The following is an 8,742-nucleotide window of genomic DNA, read 5'->3' as shown; positions in this document are numbered from 1 at the left end:
TAAAACTGTTTACATGGTTTAGTCAGATATTGCGCATAAATGTTAATATTGGTACTATGTAATTAATGTAGGTTAGCTATTGATAATTAATGTACACTAACTGTAATTTTTTTTCAGATTGCTATATTTAAAATAGTGTATAACAACCCATCACAATGGCTTGAAAACAAGTGACACTGACTTTACTCGAAAAGCGTCAAATTATAGAAAATACCATTATATTGAGAGATTATAAGATTTAAAGAAGTACACTGTTTTACATCAAAAAGAAAAAGGAGGAAATATTGAAGGCTGCTCCTTTCTCTTCAAATAAAAGACATGTCAAAAGACTCTTCGCAGACCAAAAGCAAGTTGAATTCGATCGAATATTGCATGAGTGGTTTGTAGCAAAACGGAATGAAGGTGTAGCAATATCTAGGCCCATGTTATTTGCTAAAGCAAAATCTCTTAAGGAAGAGTTGAATATCGCAGAAGATATGAAATTCAGTGAAGGCTGGCTTATGAGCTTTAATAGTAGACATGGTATAAAACAATTAACAATGTCAGGCGAACAACGGTCTGCTGATACACACGCAGCATCAAATTATTGTGACAAATTCAAGACGATAATTGCTGATTATGGTTTAACACCAGAGAATGTTTACAACGCTAATGAAAGAGGCATAAATAGGAAGTGCTTACCTACGAAAACATTAGCCAAGGAGCAGAAAATAAAAGGATTCAAATTAAATAAAGAAAGACTAACAGTGATGGTATGCGCTAATGCTTCTGGAACTCACAAACGTAAGCTTCTTGTCATTGGCAAATCAAAGCGTCCCCGAGCATTGAAAAGAGTTTCGCCTTTGCCAGTATCCTATTATTCTTCACGAAATGGATGGATGAATCAACAGTTTTGATGGTTTTTGCAAGAATTTGTGCCAGTTGTCCAGAGGCGTTTTCTTGAATTATGTAAACCTGATTCAAAGTGCTTGCTTCTGTTGGACAATTGTAAGCACATCCTCCTGAGTCAGAACTAGTGTCATCTTGCGAGAATGTTTTTGTGTGCTACTTACCACCTAATGTGACTTCTCTCATCCAACTTATGGATCAAGGGATTATTTTGAACTTAAAATCTACAGAAATGATTTCATGATGAATATGATAAATAGTACCGTGAGTATAAGCGATTTTCAGCGCCATTTTACTATCAAAGATGCTATATTTTCTCTCGCAAGTGCATAGAATCAAGTTTGAGCAAGCATATTAACAAAAGCATGGGGTACATTATGCCAACCGCCAAAGGCTTCTGAATTGAAAGAATCAGAGAATACATCTGGTCTAGAAAAAATTCTTGAAACCAAACGGTTACAGAACAACCACGCTGTTCTTAAATCACTTAATGTAAATGATGTTGAAATGTGGGTGCAACAAGATGAGGAAACTACTGATCAATATCCTGAAAGCAGTAATGGTGATGAAAATAGCGACAGCTCCCATTGTCTTGACCCTAATGTAAAAAGCCAAGACCACTCTGATCAAGCAATATCATGGGATGATGCAGAAAAGTCTATGGGGACGGTTATAAAATTCTAGAAAAAAGTCCTTACTTTAGTGACAACAATATTTTGCAAGCAATGTCACTCCGAAGAGATATAATCATAAAGAAGCAACAGAACCAAGAAATTGTAGATTTTCGTGATCGCTTACGGAATACAATGGCAGCGTCTGAGAGCTCAATCGATGAAAATAGACACTGCAATGAGACTCATTCAATGAATAACTAAAAAAAACTGTATTTTACATAAATGTATGATTTCTGTAGATGATAACTTAGGTAATAAATACCTAACAAGTAAGAGTAGATTAAATTTATTTTCAATGTTTTTGTTCCTGGTAATGATGTTTAAAAATTCTTACTTGCAATATATCGTAAACTCAACTTAATATATACTTAGTGTATCATATAGCAATGAATTTCATTTACTATTTCTTAATTCTTAGAAAATTAAAGTTAACTGCATCACATATTTTTATCACGAAACTTGAACAGCATCCTCTAATTTGAACGAAGCGGATTTGTATATTTATTTATTTGCATACTTTGTATATTTATTTATTTATTTGCATAATTGGTATATTCATTTCTTTGCATAATTGGTATATTTATTTATTTGCATAATTTGTATATTTATTTATTTGCATAATTTCTATATTTATTTGCATAATTTGTATATTTATTTATTTCTTTGACTAATTTGTATATTTATTACTTTGCATAATTTGTATATTTATTTATTTGCATAATTTGTATATTTATTTATTTGCATACTTTGTATATTTCTTTATTTGCATAATTTGTATATTTATTTGCATAATTTGTATATTTATTTATTTCTTTGACTAATTTGTATATTTATTACTTTGCATAATTTGTATATTTATTTGCATAATTTGTATATTTATTTATTTGCATACTTTGTATATTTATTTATTTGCATAATTTGTATATTTATTTATTTCTTTGACTAATTTGTATATTTATTTATTTGCATAATTTGTATATTTATTTATTTGCATAATTTGTATATTTATTTATTTGCATACTTTGTATATTAATTTATTTATTTGCATAATTTGTATATTCATTTATTTGCATAATTTGTATATTTATACATTTATTTGCATAATTTGTATATTTATTTATTTCTTTGACTAATTTGTATATTTATTACTTTGCATGATGTGTATATTTATTTGCATAATTTGTATATTTATTTATTTCTTTGACTAATTTGTATATTTATTACTTTGCATAATTTGTATATTTATTTATTTCCAAATTTTTATATTTATTTATTTGCATACTTTGTATATTTATTTATTTGCATAATTTGTATATTTATTTATTTGCATAATTTGTATATTTATTTGCATAATTTGTATATTTATTTATTTCTTTGACTAATTTGTATATTTATTACTTTGCATAATTTGTATATTTATTTATTTGCACAATTTGTATATTAATTTATTTGCATACTTTGTATATTTATTTCTTTGCATAATTTGTATATTTATTTATTTGCATAATTTGTATATTTATTTATTTCTTTGACTACTTTGTATATTTATTACTTTGCATAATTTGTATATTTATTTATTTGCATAATTTGTATATTTATTTATTTGCATAATTTGTATATTTATTTATTTCTTTGACAAATTTGTATATTTATTACTTTGCATAATTTGTATATTTATTTATTTGCATAATTTGTATATTTATTTATTTGCATAATGTGTATATTTATTTATTTCTTTGACTAATTTGTATATTTATTACTTTGCATAATTTGTATATTTATTACTTTGCATAATTTGTATATTGATTTATTTGCATAATTTGTATATTTATTTATTTGCATAATTTGTATATTTATTTATTTCTTTGACATATTTGTATATTTATTACTTTGCATAATTTGTATATTTATTTATTTGCATAATTTGTATATTTATTTATTTGCATACTTTGTATATTTATTTATTTGCATACTTTGTATATTTATTTATTTGCATAATTTGTATATTTATTTATTTCTTTGACTAATTTGTATGTTTATTACTTTGCATAATGTGTATATTTATTTATGTGAATAATTTGTATATTTCTTTATTTTTTTGACTAATTTGTATATTTATTTATTTGCATAATTTGTATATTTATTTATTTGCATAATTTGTATATTTATTTATTTACTTGCATAATTTGTATATTTATTACTTTGCATAATTTGTATATTTATTTATGTGTATAATTTGTATATTTATTTATTTGCAATCTTTGTATATTTATTTATTTGCATATTTTGTATATTTATTTATTTGCATAATTCGTATATTTATTTATTACTTTGACTAATTTGCATATTTATTTATTTGCATAATTTGTATATTTATTTGCATAATATGTATATTTATTTATTTCTTTGACTAATTTGTATATTTATTACTTTGCATAATTTGTATATTCATTTATTTGCATAATTTGTATATTAATTTATTTGCATACTTTGTATATTTATTTATTTGCATAATTTTTATATTTATTTATTTGCATAATTTGTATATTTATTTGCATAATTTGTATATTTATTTATTTATTTGCATAATGTGTATATTTATTTATTTGCATAATTTGTATATTTATTTATTTCTTTGACTAATTTGTATATTTATTTATTTGCATATTTTGTATATTTATTTATTTGCATAATTCGTATATTTATTTATTTGCATACTTTGTATATTTATTTATTTGCATAATTTGTATATTTATTTATTTATTTGCATAATTTGTATATTTATTTATTTGCATAATTTGTATATTTATTTATTTCTTTGACTAATTTGTGTATTTATTACTTTGCATGATGTGTATATTTATTTATTTGCATAATTTGTATATTTATTTGCATAATTTGTATATTTATTTATTTCTTTAACTAATTTGTATATTTATTACTTTGCCTAATTAGTATATTTATTTATTTGCATAATTTGCATATTTATTTATTTGCATACTTTGTATATTTATTTATTTGCATAATATGTATATTTATTTGCATAATTTGTATAATTTGTATATTTATTTCTTTGACTAATTTGTATATTTATTTATTTCTTTGACTAATTTGTATATTTATTACTTTGCATAATTTGTATATTTATTTATTTGCATAATTTGTATATTTATTTGCATAATTTGTATAATTTGTATATTTATTTATTTGCATAATTTGTATATTTATTTATTTGAATAATTTTTATATTTATTTATTTATTTGAATAATTTGTATATTTATTTATTTATTGCCATAATTTGTATATTTATTACTTTGCATAATTTGTATATTTATTTATTTGCATAATTTGTATATTTATTTGCATAATTTGTATATTTATTTATTTCTTTGACTAATTAGTATATTTATTACTTTGCATGATTTGTATATTTATTTATTTGCATAATTTGTATATTTATTTGCATAATTTGTATATTTATTTATTTCTTTGACTAATTAGTATATTTATTACTTTGCATAATGTGTATATTTATTTATTTGCATAATTTGTATATTTATTTATTTGCATACTTTGTATATTTATTTATTTGCATTATTTGTATATTTATTTGCATAATTTGTATAATTTGTATATTTATTTATTTGCATAATTTGTATATTTATTTATTTCTTTGACTAATTAGTATATTTATTACTTTGCATAATTTGTATATTTATTTATTTGCATAATTTGTATATTTATTTATTTGCATACTTTGTTTATTTATTTATTTGCATAATTTGTATATTTTTTTGAATAATTTGTATAATTTGTATATTTATTTATTTGCATAATTTGTATATTTATTTATTTGCATAATTTGTATATTTTTTTGCATAATTTGTATAATTTGTATATTTATTTATTTGCATAATTAGTATATTTATTTATTTGCATAATTTGTATATTTATTTATTTGCATACTTTGTATATTCATTTTTTTGCAGAATTTGTATATTTATTTGCATAATTTGTATAATTTGTTTATTTATTTATTTGACTAATTTGTATATTTATTAATTTCTTTGACTAATTTGTATATTTATTACTTTGCATAATTTGTATATTTATTTATTTGCATACTTTGTTTATTTATTTATTTGAATAATTTGTATATTTATTTATTTCTTTGACTAATTTGTATATGTATTACTTTGCATAATTTGTATTTTTATTTATTTGCATAATTTGTATATTTATTAGCATAATTTGTATATTTATTTATTTGAATAATTTGTATAATTTGTATATTTATTTATTTGAATAATTTGTATATTTATTTATTTCTTTGCATACTTTGTACATTTATTACTTTGCATAATTTGTATATTTATTACTTTGCATAATTTGTATATATATTTATTTGCATAATTTGTATATTTATTTACATAATATGTATATTTATTTATTTCTTTGACTAATTAGTATATTTATTACTTTGCATAATTTGTATATTTATTTATTTGCATAATTTGTATATTTATTTGCATAATTTGTATATTTATTTATTTTTTTGACTAATTAGTATATTTATTACTTTGCATAATGTGTATATTTATTTATTTGCATATTTTGTATATTTATTTATTTGCATTATTTGTATATTTATTTGCATAATTTGTATAATTTGTATATTTATTTATTTGCATAATTTGTATATTTATTTATTTCTTTGACTAATTTGTATATTTATTACATTGCATAATTTGTATATTTATTACTTTGCATAATTTGTATGTTTATTTATTTGCATAATTTGTATATTTATTTGCATAATTTGTATATGTTTTTATTTCTTTGACAAATTAGTATATTTATTACTTTGCATAATGTGTATATTTATTTATTTGCATAATTTTTATATTTATTTATTTCTTTGCATAATGTGTATATTTATTTATTTGCATAATTTGTATATTTATTTATTTCTTTGACTAATTTGTATATTTATTTATTTGCATATTTTGTATATTTATTTATTTGCATAATTCGTATATTTATTTATTTGCATACTTTGTATATTTATTTATTTGCATAATTTGTATATTTATTTATTTATTTGCATAATTTGTATATTTATTTATTTGCATAATTTGTATATTTATTTATTTCTTTGACTAATTTGTGTATTTATTACTTTGCATGATGTGTATATTTATTTATTTGCATAATTTGTATATTTATTTGCATAATTTGTATATTTATTTATTTCTTTAACTAATTTGTATATTTATTACTTTGCCTAATTAGTATATTCATTTATTTGCATAATTTGCATATTTATTTATTTGCATACTTTGTATATTTATTTATTTGAATAATATGTATATTTATTTGCATAATTTGTATAATTTGTATATTTATTTCTTTGACTAATTTGTATATTTATTTATTTCTTTGACTAATTTGTATATTTATTACTTTGCATAATTTGTATATTTATTTATTTGCATAATTTGTATATTTATTTGCATAATTTGTATAATTTGTATATTTATTTATTTGCATAATTTGTATATTTATTTATTTGAATAATTTTTATATTTATTTATTTATTTGAATAATTTGTATATTTATTTATTTATTGTCATAATTTGTATATTTATTACTTTGCATAATTTGTATATTTATTTATTTGCATAATTTGTATATTTATTTGCATAATTTGTATATTTATTTATTTCTTTGACTAATTAGTATATTTATTACTTTGCATGATTCGTATATTTATTTATTTGCATAATTTGTATATTTATTTGCATAATTTGTATATTTATTTATTTCTTTGACTAATTAGTATATTTATTACTTTGCATAATGTGTATATTTATTTATTTGCATAATTTGTATATTTATTTATTTGCATACTTTGTATATTTATTTATTTGCATTATTTGTATATTTATTTGCATAATTTGTATAATTTGTATATTTATTTATTTGCATAATTTGTATATTTATTTATTTCTTTGACTAATTTGTATATTTATTACATTGCATAATTTGTATATTTATTACTTTGCATAATTTGTATATTTATTTATTTGCATAATTTGTATATTTATTTGCATAATTTGTATATTTATTTATTTCTTTGACTAATTAGTATATTTATTTCTTTGCATAATTTGTATATTTATTTATTTGCATAATTTGTATATTTATTTATTTGCATACTTTGTTTATTTATTTATTTGCATAATTTGTATATTTTTTTGAATACTTTGTATAATTTGTATATTTATTTATTTGCATAATTTGTATATTTATTTATTTGCATAATTTGTATATTTTTTTGCATAATTTGTATACTTTGTATATTTATTTATTTGCATAATTAGTATATTTATTTATTTGCATAATTTGTATATTTATTTATTTGCATACTTTGTATATTTATTTTTTGGCAGAATTTGTATATTTATTTGCATAATTTGTATAATTTGTATATTTATTTCTTTGACTAATTTGTATATTTATTTATTTCTTTGACTAATTTGTATATTTATTACTTTGCATAATTTGTATATTTATTTATTTGCATACTTTGTTTATTTATTTATTTGCATAATTTGTATATTTATTTATTTCTTTGACTAATTTGTATATGTATTACTTTGCATAATTTGTATATTTATTTATTTGCATAATTTGTATATTTATTTGCATAATTTGTATATTTATTTATTTGAATAATTTGTATAATTTGTATATTTATTTATTTGAATAATTTGTATATTTATTTATTTCTTTGCATACTTTGTACATTTATTACTTTGCATGATTTGTATATTTATTACTTTGCATAATTTGTATATTTATTTATTTGCATAATTTGTATATTTATTTGCATAATATGTATATTTATTTATTTCTTTGACTAATTAGTATATTTATTACTTTGCATAATTTGTATATTTATTTATTTGCATAATTTGTATATTTATTTGCATAATTTGTATATTTATTTATTTTTTTGACTAATTAGTATATTTATTACTTTGCATAATGTGTATATTTATTTATTTGCATATTTTGTATATTTATTTATTTGCATTATTTGTATATTTATTTGCATAATTTGTATAATTTGTATATTTATTTATTTGCATAATTTGTATATTTATTTATTTCTTT

The sequence above is a fragment of the Euprymna scolopes genome, chromosome 2 (genome assembly GCF_053919585.1).
Source record: "Euprymna scolopes isolate OS-2025 chromosome 2, ASM5391958v1, whole genome shotgun sequence".
Taxonomy (NCBI): domain Eukaryota; kingdom Metazoa; phylum Mollusca; class Cephalopoda; order Sepiida; family Sepiolidae; genus Euprymna; species Euprymna scolopes.
The sequence above is the reverse complement of the archived record's forward strand: the minus strand, read 5'-3'. Positions refer to the sequence as shown.